This window comes from Heterodontus francisci, chromosome 12 (genome assembly GCF_036365525.1).
Source record: "Heterodontus francisci isolate sHetFra1 chromosome 12, sHetFra1.hap1, whole genome shotgun sequence".
Lineage (NCBI taxonomy): Eukaryota > Metazoa > Chordata > Chondrichthyes > Heterodontiformes > Heterodontidae > Heterodontus > Heterodontus francisci.
The window spans coordinates 24,178,655-24,196,897 of NC_090382.1; the positions used below are offsets into that span (position 1 = coordinate 24,178,655).

The following is an 18,243-nucleotide window of genomic DNA, read 5'->3' on the forward strand; positions in this document are numbered from 1 at the left end:
CGAGTTCATGCTCATCAATATGCGTGCTGGGAAATGGGACATGTTCCATTTCAGCCACCCAGTGCCATCAAGTATTCTCAGCTCAGGTATTTTAATCTCCCTCTATCCTCTCCCAAAAATGTGTAGCACAGTAGCAATTTTTTTTTTTGTTTCCCACACCAGCCATCCCAAGAATTCTAATTGAGTGCCAGGGCAATTTTAAGCTATGGGTCCATGCCCACAAGCAACTGGACTGAGACTACCAAACTCATTTCATGCAAGTTCTTCCAGTCAAAGCTAATCATTTAAAATATTTTTTTAAAACCTCACATTTTCCACATTCTGTTAATTCACATACATCAAGTAAATTAAAGATTTCTCCAATTGAGTTATTGATTTTTTTAGGACAATTTGGACACTAATAGAGTATGTTAGCACAAAGAAGTTTGCTGAAAACACAGATTTCAAATTCAATACCATCGACTGACAAGGGGATTGCAACAATAAATCTATTAACTTATAAGGGGACTGCATCAACAGATCCATCCAAAATCATAGCATCAGTTTCTGCATGTATGCTGACACGCTTCTCGGCCTTTTGGCTAAGATCAAGTGTAGGATCTGTTCTTATCAGTGCTTATTTGATTGAGAAGAGACCATGATCATTGCCTTTTGATCCTGAGGAAGCTTTGAGTAAAATGGCTATAACCAATTTTCGAGCTTCAGGCCAGGAAGTGCGCAACACCGTTCGGGTGGTCGTGAAGGACAAGGAAGGAGATGCACCGGTCGATCGCACCTTCTTCAAAAAGAAAATTCTCTTCGATTGCTGCGGATTTCAAGCGACGGACCTCTTCTGCCTGCAGGATTTCCCCAGCAGTGGATACTTCGATGTGACGTTCCGGAACGTGGCGGGAGGCATCAAGTTCTTTAAGGCGTTCAAGGAGAAAGGGGACCGGGCGCCACTGTCGATCCTCACAGCGGAGCCGCTCTTCACGCTTCCATCACAACGGGACTGGGTGGTGACGTTTCACCTCTACAACCCCCATGTTCCGGTGGTGGATGTACTCACCTTTCTCGCCAGGTACGTCGAGGTGGCCGGCAGCAGCACTGATGTCAAGGACCTCTTTGGGATTTGGACCAGCAAGCGGCAGGTCAAGGTGACCTTGAAGGTAGATCCCAGTGGAGCCATCATCCACCCTCCCTCCAGCTTCGCTATCGGGGGAAGTCAAGGCTTCTTGGTCTACGCTGGGCAGCCCAGAGTTTGTCGCACTTGTGGCAAATCTGGTCACATGGCAGCAAACTGCAGCACAGTTGTTTGCAAGAACTGCAAGGAGGAAGGCCATCAGACCAAGGACTGTAAGCAGACTAAGTGTTGCAACTTGTGCGGTGCGGCAGGCCATCTCTACAAAACCTGCCCCAAACGCTGCCTCAGTTATGCTCAGGCGGCAAGGCCCAAGGAAAAGCCGGGAGATGGTTCGGCGAAGGCATCCGCTGTTCGAAAGGAGACCAGCAACCTTCTTCGCAGTGAGGAACTTCAACTTGAGAAGGAAGGGGAGGCAGCTGAAACCGGTGACCCAGCACCTTCCCAGCGCCTGGAAACCCCTCCTCCACAGACAGAATCAATGGAGGAGGAGGCAGCAGATGGACAAACAGGTCAGTGGCAAGTGGTCCAGAGGAAAACCGCAAAGAAAAAACACCCCAAAGCCAGTGACAAGAGGAGGCTATCTTCTGAATCAGACTGCAACAACTCCTCTTCACTGGACGGGGGAATGCTGGAACGACAGCCCCTTCAAAAGAGGCGGCAGAACTCCGAGATGGATGATAAAGCATCCCAGCCCCCGGGCACTGGAAGCTGTAGTGGGCCCGGCGTGCCCCAACCCCAATGCGCCACACGTAACGACGTGGCCAACGCATCTCAGCTCCGGGACACCGGGAGCAAAGACACGTCTGGCGAACCTGAGCTCCGGGAAGCCGGGAGCAGTGATGTTTCCGAGGAGGAACAGATGGAAGCAGCTGAGGACAACCCAATCCCCGCTGCCTACAAGACCCCCCCGGATGTCACCCGAGCGGAACAAACACTGCATGGAAAAGCAGGAGGGGTTTCTGAGCCCAACCAACGTGAAACTGCTTGCGCACACGATGGGTATGCAGGAACATCCCGAAGGACTGGGACGAGCAAGGACAAATGGTATGGGAAGCAACAAATAACTTTTAAAAAATGGGTGTAAGAATTGCTTCCATTAATGTGCGTAGCATTAAATCTACTACGCGATGTGTTTCAACCTTGGATTACCTTGCCAAGGTCAAAGCTGACCTACTGTTTCTGCAGGAGTGTGGAATACCACACCTCAGCACCTACAGGCAGTGGTCGCGATGGTGGTCCCACGGGCCATCGATCTGGTTGGGAGGAAATGATTGCCGTTCCTCCGGCCTGGGTATTCTGCTGCGGGGAGGTAACTTCACCATCTCCGAAGTTAAGGAGGTGGTGGGCGGTCGCCTCCTCATAGCAGACGTGATGTACAACAACGCTCCGCTCCGGTTGATCAACGTGTACGCCCCGGTACAACGCAGCGAGCGGCTGACCGTCTTCCAGCAGCTCCCACTGCTGCTGGCGACGTCCAGGCCGGTCATCCTAGGCGGTGACTTCAACTGCATCATCGATGCGGCTGGACGATCCGGCAGTGACGACAGCAAACTGGGCGCTACGTCCAGATTCCTAATAGAAACAGTTAAAGATGCCAAACTGCACAACGTCTTCAGCAAACCTGCAGACGGAGCGCAGATACACATGGTCAAGATCGGACGGGTCTGCCCGTTCCAGGATTGACTTCCTGTTTGTGTCCTGTGCTGTCACGGTCGGATCCACCGACGTCAAGCCGGTGTTCTTCTCCGACCACTGCCTCTTACTGGCCGACTGTCACTTACAGGACGACCAGCGGGTTGGCAGAGGGACGTGGAAGCTCAATGCTACACTGCTGAACCCAGAGAACGTTGAGGAACTCAAAAGGGATTACAAAGGTTGGAGGACCGTGAAACCCCTCTTTGAGTCTCCAGTTCACTGGTGGGAAGCGATCAAGGAGAACATCAAGAGGTTCTTCATCCACAAAGGTGTTCAGAGGGCGAGAGAGAGACAGAGGGAAATGTCCTGACTCCAGAAAATTATGCAAAATCTACTCCGGTTGCAGTCAATGGGGGTCGAGGTCAAAGAAGACCTCCAAGAGGTGAAGAGCCAGCAGGCCTCGCTCTTTGCCAAGGAGGCCTCCAAGATCATCTTCCGGTCCAGAGTCCGCTCCATCGAGCAGGATGAGACGTGCTCGCGTTACTTCTTCCAAAAGGTACACAGAGAGAGCTCTGTTATCAGCAGCCTGAAGGAAGAAGATGGCTCGGTAACGTCTTCGCAGTCCGACATACTAAGGATCAGCAAATCCTTTTATGCTGGGCTGTATGACGCGAAGCCCACAGACAGCAGAGGCTCCCAGTCCTTCCTGTCATCTATCACAGAAGTCTTAGATGACAGCAGGAGGGAGAGATTGGACAAGCCGCTAACTCTGGACGAGCTGACAAAGGCCGTCGAGTCCTTCGAGACGAGTAATACTCCCGGGAGCTACGGCTTACCGGTCGAGTTGTACTCGGCCCTGTGGGACTGGGTCAGCACGGGCCTGCTGGAAGTATACAAGAGTATGCTCCTGGCCGGCAGCATGTCAGAATCCATGAGGAAAGGCATCATCACCCTCACTTACAAGCAGAAGGGGGAGAGGGCAGAAATCAGAAATTGGCGGCCCATCTCACTGCTTAATGTGGACTACAAGATTCTGTCCAAAGTCATAGCCAGTCGAGTCAAATCTGCTCTGGAGTTGGTGATTCACCCCGATCAGACCTGTACTGTACCCGGCAGGAAGATTTCTGATAGTCTCGCGCTACTCAGGGATACGATCGCCTACGTACGGGACAGGAGGGTGGACACCTGCCTCATCAGCCTGGACCAGGAGAAGGCTTTTGACAGGATATCGCATACCTACATGATGGACGTGCTTTCCAAAATGGGGTTTGGGGAGGGAATCTGTAATTGGATCCAACTGCTCTACACAAACATCAGTAGCGCAGTCTCAATCAATGGGTGGGAATCGGAAGGTTTCCCGATCAAATCTGGAGTCAGACAGGGCTGTCCTCTCTCCCCGGTCTTGTTTGTTTGCTGTATTGAACCCTTTGCTGAGTCTATTAGGAAGGATGCGAGCATAAGAGGGGTGACAATCCCAGGCAGCGGAGGCACTCAGGTTAAAACCTCCCTGTACATGGATGACGTCGCCGTCTTCTGCTCGGATCCGCTGTCCGTGCGCAGACTGATGAGCATCTGCGACCAGTTCGAACTGGCCTCGGGAGCCAAAGTTAACTACGGCAAGAGCGAGGCCATGTTCTTTGGGAACTGGGCTGACCGATCCTTTGTCCCCTTCACCGTCAGGTCAGATTACCTGAAGGTGCTGGGGATATGGTTCGGAAGGGCCGGGGCGTGCACCAAAACATGGGAGGAGCGAGTAGCCAAGGTACGACAAAAGTTGGGCATGTGGGGGCAGCGATCTCTCTCCATTGTGGGTAAGAACCTGGTCATCAGGTGCGAGGCGCTCACGTTGTTGCTCTACGTGGCGCAGGTCTGGCCCATACCCCACTTCTGCGCTGTGGCAGTCACCCGAGCCATTTCCCGCTTCGTCTGGGGATCTAAAATGGACCGGATCCGGAGGGACACGATGTTCAAATCTCTGGACAAGGGCGGGAAAAATGTACCCAACTCATCCTGATGACCACCTTCGTGTGCGGCTGCATCAAGCTGTGTGTAGATCTCCAGTACGCAAACTCCAAGTGTCACTACGTGCTGAGGTTCTATCTGTCCCCGGTGTTGCGAAGGATGGGCCTGGGCACACTGCCACGGAACGCTCCATGCAGTTGGGCCGTGCCGTACCACCTATCCTTCGTGGAGCAGTTTCTGCGGGAAAGCACCTTTGACCACCGGTCCATCAGGCAGTGGTCTGCACGGAATGTCCTCAAAGCCCTACGGGAAAAGGAGACGGTGGATCCTGTCGGATGGTTCCCCGAGCAGACCGTCAAAGTCATTTGGCGGAATGCCTCATCACCAGAACTTTAAAACAAGCACCAAGACGTAGCTTGGCTGGTGGTGAGAAGAGCTCTCCCCGTCAGATCCTTCCTGCACGCCCGAAGTCTCGCCTCCTCCGCACAGTGCCCCCGCGTTGGCTGTGGTGGGGAAGAGACGCTCGCCCACCTCCTCCTGGAATGTGTCTTTGCAAAGCAGGTGTGGAAAGAGATGCAGTGGTTTTTGTCGAGGTTCATCCCAAGCAGCTCTGTAACACAGGAGTCTGTGCTCTACGGGCTGTTCCCAGGGACGCACACCGAGACAAACATCAACTGCTGCTGGAGGACTATCAATTCGGTGAAAGACGCCCTTTGGTCTGCCCGAAACTTGCTGGTCTTCCAGCGCAAAGAGTTGTCCACCACCGAATGTTGCAGACTGGCACATTCCAAGGTCCAGGACTACGTGCTGAGGGACGCACTAAAGCTTGGTGCAGCCGCAGCAAAGGCTCAATGGGGAAAGACCACAGTGTAAGGTCCCCCCACCAAGCTGAACTGAGGGGCTGGATCCATGGGAAACCCCTCGAACTGTATCGTTGATATTTTCATTTGCTGTAAATGTGAAACTGTAATTGGCATGACAATAGTGAAATGGAAGGGATGTGGAGAAACTCATGATAGTATTGAAGGAAACTGATCTCCCTTGCAATGGTTGTATTTTTTTGGTGCTGTTTGAAACTGTTTGGCAATGTAATTTTTGCAGATTTTTATGAATAAAGTATATTTTGTAAATAAAAAAAAAAGTATGCTGACAATACCCAACTCAACCTCTCATCCATCTCTCTTAATCCCTCCTTTGTCTCTAAATTGTCTGAGTGCTTGCCCAACATCTAGTATTGGACGAGCAGAAGTCATTGTCTTCAGTTTCCATCACAAACTCCATTTACTCACCACCAACTCCATCCCTCTCCCTGGCAACTGTCTGAGGCTGAATCAGTCTGTTCACAACCTTGGTGCTATATTTAACTCTGAGTTGAGCTTGCGATCATACATCAACACCATCACCAAGTCTGCCTATTTCCATCCCCATAGCATCACTCAACTTTGATGTTGTCTCAGCTGATCTGCTGCTGAAACCCTCATCCATGCCTTTGTTACCTCTGGACTTGACTATTCCAACACACTCTTAGTCAGTCTCCTACTTTCTCTGCTGTACAAACTTGAGGCCATTCAAAACTCTGTTGCCTGTGTCGTAAATGGCCTGCTCAGCCATTTCCCATGTGCTCACTGATTTACATTGGCTCCCAGTCAAACAATGCCTCAATTTTAAATTCTCATCCTTGTTTTCAAATCAATTCCATGGCCTCACCCATCCCTATCTCTGTAATCTCCTTCAGCACTATAACCGCATCCCCAGATCCCTGCGCTGTTCCAATTCTGGCCTCTTGAGAATTCCCAATTTTAATCACTCCCCAATTGGCAGCCGTCCCTTCAGCAGCTGAGGCCCTAAGCTCTGGAATTACATCCCTATATTTCTCTGTCTCTTTTCTTCTCTTTCCTCCTTTAAGATGTTCCTTAAAACCTACCTCCCTGGCCAAGCTTTTGGTCATCTGGCCTAATAGTTCCTTATGTGGTTCAGTGTCAAACCAATAGATCAATTAGCTTACGATGGTACTGCAACAACTGATCCACTGAATTATAAAACCATAAAGAATATAACACAATGAAAAGTCTTGATGATTGACTTACGTAAGAAAAGCTTCTTCAGCCTTTTGTTTGCTCTGCAAATTGTGGATTCTTATTGGAATACCACACTATGGGTTCGAACTGCACCCAGATGCCATCCCAAATAGGGGCAATTGTGTGAGCCCAGAGAGTGAAAGCTTATGGATATTCAAACATGGATAGCATCACAGAAAAAAACCCAATCCTGATTTTATCTGACATATTGATATTCCAGTGTGAAATCATTGTATAACAGTCCTGAGCAGGAGGTCATTGCATAGCAACCCATCTTCCACTTGAAGGATTATCATTTTTAATCCAAGACATTATTCGCTGGGGGTAAAATCCCAGTTTTGGGAAAATGGCTGCGTAAAGGGCCCTATTTAAAACACAGTTACCAAAGGACAGGCTGTTGGTCTCAGACCAGAAAGGACAAGCTTTTCAAATGCTAAACCAAAACCCACCCCACCCAACAGAGACATTGCCTTCTGCTCTCAGCCAGCCACCCACATCATCACTGGCTCCAAGCTGACTAAGGAGACAATGAAATCCACCAGTTGATATAATCAAGTCAATCAGAAACAGTTCACACCTCGTACAGTACTCAACTAGATGACACAAGACCAGCAGTTCCCATTGTTGCCCCCCCCCCCTCCCCAAAACCAGCTAGATGAGAGGCGGGAACATACTACACATTGAAACAAAGCTTTCTCTCCCGGGCCCAATCAAAGCATTTTCCACGGTCTGACAAGATCAGTCAGAAAACAAGGTAACATTCAGTTTTGGCGAAAAATAACAAGACTGAAGCAGCCTGAGCAAGGAGAGGAGGGTCGAACAGTTGATGTCAAACAGACATCAGCCACACAGCTCTACAGGACAGAAGATCAGAGCACGCCGCTCTCTCTACAACCAGGACCAAAGGAAGTCGCATGCCCTAAGGAACAGGTACGGCCCCCAAGGAAGTCGATCATAGAAGACACGAACCGAAGCCAAAGTCAGCAGGGTGAGCATTTCATCGGCAGCCTGCAGAATACTCAACTCACAGCCGTGTGGAGAGTTACTTCTGCATGCCCCAACCAAACCTTAGAAAAAGGGGTTAGTGTAGTGTTGGGAACTAACCAACTGTGAGTAAGGGAACACAGAGGGGCTTAGTTTAAGATGTCCAAGGGGAAGTAATCTATTTGTTGTTAGTCATATAGAAACGTTAGCATCAGTTTTGCCATGTTGAGATTCGCTGTACATATTAAACATAAATTTTATTATTCGAAATCTGAAACCTGCGTTGATTGCATTATTCATTATCCTTCAGTGTGATTTATAAGGATAAGCCCAGACCTTCGACCGTAAATAAGTGGATTCGGTCGTGACCAGCAAGGCTGAACGACCCTCACACAATCGGAAACACCCTACACACTGTCCAAACCTCCATATTTAATAGATAATCCTCTACCATTTCATCATCTCCAGGGTGATGCCACCACCAAAAGCATCTTCCCCTCCCCTCCCCTTTCAGAATTCTGAAGGAATTGTTCCCTTCCTGACACCCTGGCTCACTCCTCAATCATCCTCAACACCTCCTTACATTTCCACGGCACCTTTCCATGCAAGCACAGGAAATGTAACACCTGCTCTTTTACCTCATCTCTCCTCACCGTCCTAGGCTCCAAACACTCTTTCCAGATGAAACAATGACTTATGTGTACTTCTTTTAATTTAGTATATTGTATTCACTGCTCACAATGTGGGCGGCTCTACACTGGGGAGACCAAATGTAGATTGGGTGACCACTTTATGAAACACTTTCATTCAGTCCACAGGCATGATCTTGAGCTTCCAGTCGCCTGGCATTTCAATTCTCCAACTTACTCTCACGCTGACCACTGTCCTCATCTACTGCAGTGTTCCAATGGAAAGCTCAACGCAAGCTTGAGGAGCAGCATTTCATCTTTCGATGAGGCATTTTACAGCCTTCCCGACTCAACGTTAAGTTCAACAATTTCAGATCGTAATCTCTGCCACAATGTTGTTTCCTTTTTCTTTGCAAGTTTCAGTCTTACTCTTGTCTTTGCTTTCAGATGACAGCAGTTCATCATTCTGCTAATCACACCTCCTCCAGACACCTCTTTTGTTTTACTTGTCCCATTACCACTCCCTTTAGCCCTGCACCACCAACCCTTTTGTCATTTAATCTCTCGTGTCTTCTGCCCTATCACAGACCTTCCCTTTTGTTCTTTATCCACCCTCCCCATTTCACTTACTTAAAGCCTATTACATGTCTAACTTTTCCCAGTTCTGATAAAAGGTCATTGACCTGACACGTCAACTCTGTTTCTGTCTCCACAGATGCTGCCAGATCTGCTGAGTATATCCAGCATTTGCTGTTTTTATTTCATTGTATAACAGTCCAGAGCAGGAGGTTGTAGTATAGCGATCAAGGGATTGAAGCCTGGTAATTTTTCCCATACCTATCCTGGGCACACTGAAGACAATAGTGGCACCCCTACTTCTGCATGTTGACATCAACGCAGTGCAGATCAGCAATTAAAACTGACCTTCTAGTCTGTATGACTCAGTCTACATCTAAGCCATTCAGGGAATCTTGCTTGTTCACTTTTATCAGCAAATGCATTTGTTTTTACAATGCAATATATTTAGTCTCAACAGAGACAACTTGGATACCAGCTGGGAAATTAACAGTTGTGACAAATACGGTTTTCGAGCAGAATAGATTTTTAACAAATATACAGGCAGCAATGATTGACTACTTATTTATTTATGTGCCCTATTTATACACTGAAGGACAGCTGACTTGCTTCTACAGATCCCGTTGCTATATTTTTAGCAGCAGGTCCCTTGACAATGCCCCAAGAACACAGAAAATGTTGTGTAGTGAGTAATCAACGGATGAAGTGTTTTTCCCTGTGTACCAGTTTGCTTGTTTTATTCTCCTCCTCCCTATTTTCTAAGCAAGTACTGTTTTAAGCTCTTAGATTTGTCTTTAGTTTGACAGTAGCTCCCATTGAAAACAAGTGGGAGATGTACAGCCCCGGGCCAAACATTGTGTTAGTGTTGGCTTGTGCACACATCCATTGTCTTCACTGGAGAGATGGAGATTGCATTTGTCTTGTTTATTAACTGGTTACATTGTGCAAGTTGTTTTTTTTTATTGGGGAAATAAAAGGGGGCACATGCTATCAACATCCACAATGGCTCAGTTGGTAAAGGGAGTAAATGTGTAAAGAACTTTTACTTTTCACAACTTCAGGATGTCCCAAAGTCTTTACAGCTAAGTAAATGCTTTAGAAGCACAATCACTGTTGTAATGGAAATGCAGAAGCCAATTTATGCACAGCAAGCTCCCACAAACAGCAATGAGATAATGACCAGATAATCAATTTAGCGATGTTCGCTAAAGGGTAAATATTGGCCACGACACTGAGAGCTCCCTTCCTCTTCTTTGAATAGTGCCATGGGATCTTTTACATCCACCTGAGAGAGAAGGTGGTGCCTCAGTTCAGCAACTCCTCCAAAAGGCAGCATCTCTGACAATGTCGCACTCCATTGAAGTTTATGTAGGCCAATTTCACTAAATAATGCACAGCTAGTGTTATATTTCATTAGGATTCCAATATGTAATCATCCCATTGTGCAAAACAAAATAGTGAGTATAGGCTAGCTATTCACTCATATTCATAGCCAGCCCTCACCTAGCAACAAGAGCAAGATCCTTGGCTGATTTTCCTCTCCTGGGTGAGTAGAGCCAAAGCAGCTTGGAAGTGCGGAGCATCCTAATGCTGTCTCATCTGTGGCATGCACCTGGAAGAAGATGAGACAGAATTCTTTGGGCTTACAAATGGTTGCCAAGCTAAGTGTTTGTATATATGCAGGTTGTCTTGTCAAGGTTCTTTACAGTACCTCAGTATAAACTTGGCACAGCACTATAGAGGAAGACTGCAGGGAACTTTGCCAACTGCTATCTTATTGAATGCAGCAGCAGGCTAGCTCTCTTCTGTTTCACTGTTGGCCACTAAATAGGTCAAGTATCAAGCATAAAGTACTTAAAGATTCCTTATAGCTTCACTCTTGTCACTCATGTAAGTTTTCTGTTGCATTAGCCACTTTGGTAAAATTCGCAATCCTCTTTCTTACATATCTACTTTCAGGTTAAAGATGCTTGTAACAGGAGGCAATGCTTGCTGAGGAAGGAATGGGGTTCACAAAGCTATGATAGTTGGACTTCTCAGCCCATCTGCTTCTGAACCCTCATATATGCTTTGGTTGCCTCTAGACTTGTCTATTCTAATGCTCCTGGCTGGCCTCGCATCTGATATCCTTTGTGAATTTGAGCTCATCCAAAACTCTGTTGCTTGTAACCTAAGTCACACCAAGTCCCGTCCATCCATCACTCCTGTGCTCACTACCTACATTAGCTCCCAGACTTGCAATGACTCAATTTTAAAATTCTCATGCTTGTTTTCAAATCCCTCTATGGCCTTGCTTTTCCCTACCTCTGCAATGCCCTCCAACCTTACAACATCTAAGATAGATTTAGATAGAGTAAATAAAGAGAAACTGTTTCCAATGGCTGTAGGATCAATAACCAGAGGGCACACATTTAAGGTGATTAGTAAAAGATCAAAAGCCAACAGGAGGAAAAAGGTTTTTACACAATGAGTGGTTGAGATTTGGAATGCACCACCTGATTGGGTTGTGGATACATATTAAATAGAAGCCTTCAACTACTTGAAGGAGAAAAATATTACAAGAGTATGGGTAAAGAGCAGGGGAGTGGGACTAACTGGATTGCTGTTTGAAAGAGCTATCATAGACTTGATGTGCCAAATAGCCTCCTTCTTTACTGTACTATTCCATGACTCTATGATCTCTATATTCCTTCAATTCTGGCCTCTTGAGGATCCATGATTTTCCTCACAGCACCATTGGTGGCCATGCCTTCAACTGCTTTGGCCCTAAGCTCTGGAATTCCCTCCAAGTTGTTGTTATAGGCAGCAATCAAGATTAAGAGCATAATGATAATAGAGGGAATGCAGGAAGGTTAACTTAGAGGTCCCACCAAGCTCCTGAATACTATCCTCTGCTTTCCATTGATAATCTCATTATCTAGTCACTTGATAGATTTTTAGGCATTAAAGGGTGTCGAGAGATATGGGGATGGGGTGGAAAAGTGAGGTTGAGCTAGAAGATCAGACATGATTTTATTGAATGGCAGAGCAGGCTTGATGGGCTGAATGGCCTACTCTTGCTCCTACTTCTTATGTTTTTATGTTGCTGATTCCCTCACACATAGGCTCACTTGCAGCGTATCTGTGCAGCACACGGCAATCTCTCGGCCTCTGTGGCTATATTTCAAGCTATTTCTCACTGAAAACATTATATAGTATGTTAATCTTCTATTACTCCAGATGCCCAAGAGGATGAGGTGACCAAGCCAATGATACAGCTTTAACTTAGCACTTGACAGCACCCTGTACCACTAACTCCTACAGTGGCAGACACCACTACAGATATATCTATTCCAGGTGGGTCTATTAATAAGCTGCAGAAGGGAGAGCTTGGTGAAGCAGTAAGCATGGGAGAAAGTACTGGAAGAATTGCAGGAGATAGTAACAGGGCCAGCTCAAGGTCTCCATCAGCTGCTAAGCCCAGAGATTCAGACCTGCTTACCAACAAATGTTCTTTGTAAGTTGTTACGATCAGGTGAGGAGGGTTTGAAAGATTCCCCTCTTGATCCTTTCCTTGTTTGACTGAAACAGGGTTTATTTCTTTCAAACAGTGGATGTACTTACCAATTCTGTGATTGTTTAACCCTTTATGATGCTATGATCATAAAAGAACCAATCGGACAGGTTTCCTTGAGTTTAAACAAGAAAGAGGTTAGTTTATTGTACTTAAAACTAAAAGCGGATCTAAGTAAAAATAATGAACTAGGCTCCACACACAAATAGGTTACGGAGTAATGAAGATTAGACTGGTTGAATTAGTGTCCGGAACAAATAAAACAATAATACAGTCTGTTGAGTCTGGTAATTCAGTGGTCTTCCGGATGAGCTTGTGAAGTTTCTGGCTGGTAGAGCTGGCCACCTGATTCAGGGTTTTCTTGGAGACAGTGATGTAGATGATTTTCTCCCTGGAGTCTCTGTCTGCAGCAATGATAGACTTGATTGTTTTGTAGCCCACAGATTGCGTTCAAATTTACAGCATTGCCTGGAGAGAGAGAGAGAGAGAGAGAGACCACTTGGGTCCTGCACTGGTTAAAACTCAGAAGCTTGTCTGATGTATCCAAAAGTAACTCCAGGTTTTCACACAGATGGAGAGACTGTCACATGATTGTTCTAGTGTATTCTGTTTTGCACGTTAATGAGATCCAATCTAAGAATTCCAATCTCTCACAAGTCTTACTGTTTCAATTTTTACCCCTTGAGGTTTGTCTGCACTAATATTAATGTTCCAAGATAGCTTTGAATATCTCGCTAATAAAGGCGATACCAGGTAGCACACTTAAACTGCTCAAGCCATTGTTCTGGAAGAGGGCTATTTAGACATATGTATTACTAAAATAAAAGCAAAATACTGCGGATGTTGCAGGTTTGATGACCATGTCGGGGTTAGACCTGAGAGAACGGATTTAGACATATGTCTCCAGCTTGCTACGTCAGAATGTGAGGTATTTCAATAGAAATTGTGGTGGTCATCTTAGATGCTTTCTTTTTAAAAGTTGAATTTAGGTTTCGAGCTTTCTTTTAAAAAGTTTTAGTTAGGTTTCCAGCTGATAAATTAAAAATCATCATCACTCAGCATAGCACGTTCATGACAATGTACTGATGTTGAGCTACCAGACAGTTGAGACTGTGCCACACAGCTTGTACAGTTTGGGATGTCTATGGAGCAGCACTTCATATCACTCCAGGGTCTCTGCAATGAAGTATCTCTTGGCCAAGATTCAAAGCTCAGGTTTAGTTTCTCCTATGAATGCTTTGGTCATGTGTAGACCTTAAACTATAATTACCAGTCCATCTTCTTTGGGTTCACTATGCTGGAGAATCAGATTGAGGCAACAATAACACAAGACTTCAATTATGCCACATCTGCCAGATGTTGACTCCCATACAAGACCCTGACCATTCTGAGAAGATTCCCAACATCAGGGGAATGGCAGGAGTTGGCGCAGATGATTGAAATGAAATGTCTCCCCATGCAAAGCCTTATCTCAACATCCTGCCACGCTACACGAATAACCAGAATTGAGTGGCAGCGAATCATAGAGACCCAGGCTACCACGTCCTCACTCACCTTAGCAACTTCACTTGCAGGGCTATCTTAGGACTCAACATAAGGGATTAGGTCACCTCCATCCGTAACGGAGCACTGCCACCCAGCAGCCAACGATCTCACTTTCTCTTCCCATGGAGGGAAGGATTAGAAGCAGCACAGGGCTAGGAAGTAGAAGACTACATCATACACATTGACTAAGAAGCAGCATCATGGCAAAGCACATTGAACACAGCAGTGCTACGAAGTGGAAGGGTTAACAAATGTTGCATTGTCAAATACTGGAATGTGTCGACAGTCCTTTTGGATTGATGCTTAGATTGTTGGAAAGAGATGAGGGAGCAATGCATTCATCAGAGCTGATGTACAGCTGGGCCCAATAGAGGAAAATTTTTACAGGCGTGGGAATTGGGCACATGTGGGGAGGACTGTTATGCGTTGACAGGAAGATGTGGGTGATTGAGTTCATCCAGTAACTGCAGCAGTCAGAGCAGCTCGTTAAACAGGCATTTCTTCTCTTGTGATCGGCCTTGTCTTTCCTTCCAGCTTCATGCTGACTTTCTTCTCCCAGCGGTTTGATTGTCGGGCAGGGTAAAGTTAAGGAGGAAGCAGCTGACAACAATATCCTGGAAGCCCTGACTTGGCTATGCTACAGTTCTCAATCTGATTGGTCCATGTTTCAGGATGCCAAAGACACGTTCCACTGTGATCCATAGTGAATGCATGCGAGCAATGTACTTCCCCTGAGCTCTTGTTCTTGGGTACTGCACTGGCACCATGAGCTACAGCTGCAGACCATTCCTTTATCCCTCAAAACCTTCTAAGATACTTCAAATAAGGTTGGCACTCTTGACTACAGCAGGATGAAATAATCATGGAAGCTGCCAGTATAATGTGCATCCACATGCTTGATTCCTTACCTGTGGTCTCAGACTAACAGTTCTTTGATGGACTGGAGGCTCTTTTTCTTCATGAACGATGTTGTATTCAGACTAGAATCAATGATGCCCTGCATTTGTGGGAATCTTGAAAACACAGTAGAAGTGCAGGGCTCTTTCTTGCTGCTAGGTGCCCTCCACAGGAAATGCAATGAAATGTAGGGTCCTGACGAACAATGCTTCAGTTACCTGCCTGAAACAGCAGTAGGTTGAAAGGCAGAAGAAAATTTAGAAAATTTGTCACAACGGAATAAAAAGTTTTAAATCAGAAAGTCACTGACAAAACTGTCCCTGTGCTAGAACCGGTCGCCTAGACTGCATTTTTGTAGTCATTAGCAGTTTCTTCCTGTGACAAGACAAGGTCAGAGACCCTGGCCTTGTATACATGTGTTAACATAATGTGTCTGAAGGAGTGTTTCTAATGCAATCTCTCCTGTCTGTCGTGCCTCTTTAGATCCTCACTCATTGGCAGCACATTAAAACAGCTAATTGCCAAATGACATTTTCTACTGAGATGGCAGATGGGTATTAACACCAAAGTTGCCTCAATGCCTGTTAATCCAGAAACATGTACTATAACACATGAATGATGTGCGTTCATGTATCAAGGATAAGAAAACACCATCAGGCTCATGGATGCTTGGCCCCATCTTGGCTGATTTCATCCCCATATATCTACACATTCTGCTTTCATTCCCCACCACTGGGAGAAGGAAAAGACAAGTGACTTATAACCAAAGGCAAAAATGCCTTTCTGATCGAGCAAACCTCATGAGGTCCCAAGCCAATTAGTTATTATGCAGAATTATTTACTCTTCCCTTCCATATCCTGGGATCACTTCTTTTGCCAGAAGTTTATCTATCATCTTCTGGAAGGACTATAAAGAATCTTCACTACCTCCTCTGGCATCCTGTTCCGCAGCTCGATTGCTCTCAAGGAAAAGTAACATTTTTGGGCATCTGACCTCACTCTCTGCTTCCTCAGTTTAGATGGATGGTCCATGGTTCTGCCTACCCCCATCACCTCAAGCACACTGTTACATTGCCTTTGCCTTGTCTATGGATCACATCATCCTTAAAACATTTTGCATGGTTTTATACACGTTGTGCTTGTCAAGGTATGTTAGTGTCGGAAAATTTGCTATTTCTGGAAAGCATCAAGCTCTGCAGGGCAGGTATAGGAAAGAAACAAAATGACTTGCATTCATATAGTGCCGTTCACCACCCCTGGACGTCCCAATGTACTTTAAAGCCAAGTAAGTACATTTGAAGTGGAGTTATAATGTAAGGAAACATGACAGCCAATTTGCAGATAAAGCATGGCTTGGATACATAGTAGTGCTCCCACTACTTCCTACAAGGACCAATTAGTCTAAATAACCTCACAAACTATGCAATTGAGCGTAAACTCTTGAAAATTTAGTTTAAAAAATTAAGATCCCCTAAAGACTCTGGCCACCTCAAATTCAGTAATATACTCCCACTACAATGTGACTCAACACCATAGGAACATAGGAACAGGAGTAGGTCATTCAGCCCCTAGAGCATGTTCCTCTTTCAGTGAGATCATGGCTGATCTGTACCTTAATTCCATCCACCTACCTTGGCTTCATATCCCTCAAAATTGTTTGTCTAGCAAAAATCTCAGATTTAAAATGATGAATTGAGCTAGCATCTACGGGATTTTGTGGTAGAGAGTTCCATACTTCTACCATCCTTTGCATGTAGAAGGGTTTCCCAACTTCTCTTCTGAACAAAATAAAAGCGAAATACTGCAGATGCTGGAAATCTGAAATAAAAACAAGAAATGCTGGAAATACTCAGTGGGTCTGGCAGCATCTGTGGAGAGAGAAGCAGAGTTAACATTTCAGGTCAGTGATCAGTCATCAGAACTGGCCAGTTCTGATGAAAAGTCACTGACCTGAAACATTAACTCTGCTTCTCTCTCCACAGATGCTGCCAGACCCGCTGAGTATTTCCAGCATTTCTTGTTTCTCTTCTGAATGGCCTGGCTCTGGGTTTTATGTTCCTTTTCCTTGGCTCTCCCACTAGCAGGAAAAGTTTCTCTCTAATGTATCAATTCCTTTCAAAATCTTAAAAACCTCAATCAAATCACCACTTATCCTTCTATATTCCAGGGAATACAAGCCTAGTTTTTGTAATAATCTAACCTTGGAACCCTGGTAACATTCTGGTGAATTTGTACTGCACTCTTTCCAAAGCCAATATATCCCTTCCAATGCGTGGTGCCCAGAACTGTACACAATACTCCAGATGTGCTTTAATAAGGTTTTGTGTAGCTGTAGCAAAACTTCTTCCCCATTATATTGTAACCCTGTGTTTATAAAGGCTAACGCACTATCTTCAAAGATTCCCCTACTGTACCAAAGTGGCACTTTTCCATTTTCCTCACCTGTTGTCCCAAGACCTCTCAGAACAAGATTGCCCAATTTAGTGCCAATTGGTTACAAGTTTGGGTTTGTGCTGTGGGCCTCTGTCTACTAGGAAATTATATTGGTCTGTGCATAGAAGGCTGCAAGGAAGTGAGAAGCCATCTTGGAGAACAAACATAAACAGATAGAAGCTGGACATGCGCCAAACCATAGCTGGTCATAGATTAAACATAGATTAGTGCCAGTTTATAATAAAGCCTCAAGCCTATGTAAAGCTGTTATACACTCTTTGAGCTATTGGGTAGAGCTCAAGCAACACAGGCTATGTGTGCATTATAAATGCCGAGCTGGATCAGCACCTGACCATAGCAAGATCTGAACTGCTGTAATGACCTCTCATGCTGTATGTAGACTTAAAATATGTAGCTCAATATATCCAAACAAAAGTTCTTCATAAAGAGTGTACTTGTAGTATTAATTACTGAATTTGAGATGAAGACAGCCTTTAATTGCATTAAATTACATGTAGGACGATCTTAACTTTTTAAAACTGAATTTTCAATTAGATACATATTTTCATTTCTTGGTGCTTTCAGGGAAAAAAACATTGCAACAGGAAGGATATTTAATATGTACAAACGTACTAACTAGCAGTATCAGGGGATGGTACTTCTGCAAGAAGTGAGACTGCAACTAAACTAAATGTACATTATTTCAGCTGAATGAATGTGTTTAAACATAGAGAACGAGACTGATCACAAACATCAGAGACTTGAGTGATGGGGAAGAACTGCAGAAACTAGAGCTCTTTAGCCTTGAAGGGAGACAACTGAGAGACT

At 45.4% G+C, this 18,243-nt stretch overlaps 1 pseudogene; it reads left to right on the forward strand.

Moving 5' to 3' along the window:
- Window positions 1–561: 561 nt before the first annotated feature.
- LOC137376097 (U2 spliceosomal RNA) lies at window positions 562–670 on the forward strand (annotated as a pseudogene).
- The last annotated feature ends 17,573 nt before the right edge of the window (window positions 671–18,243 follow it).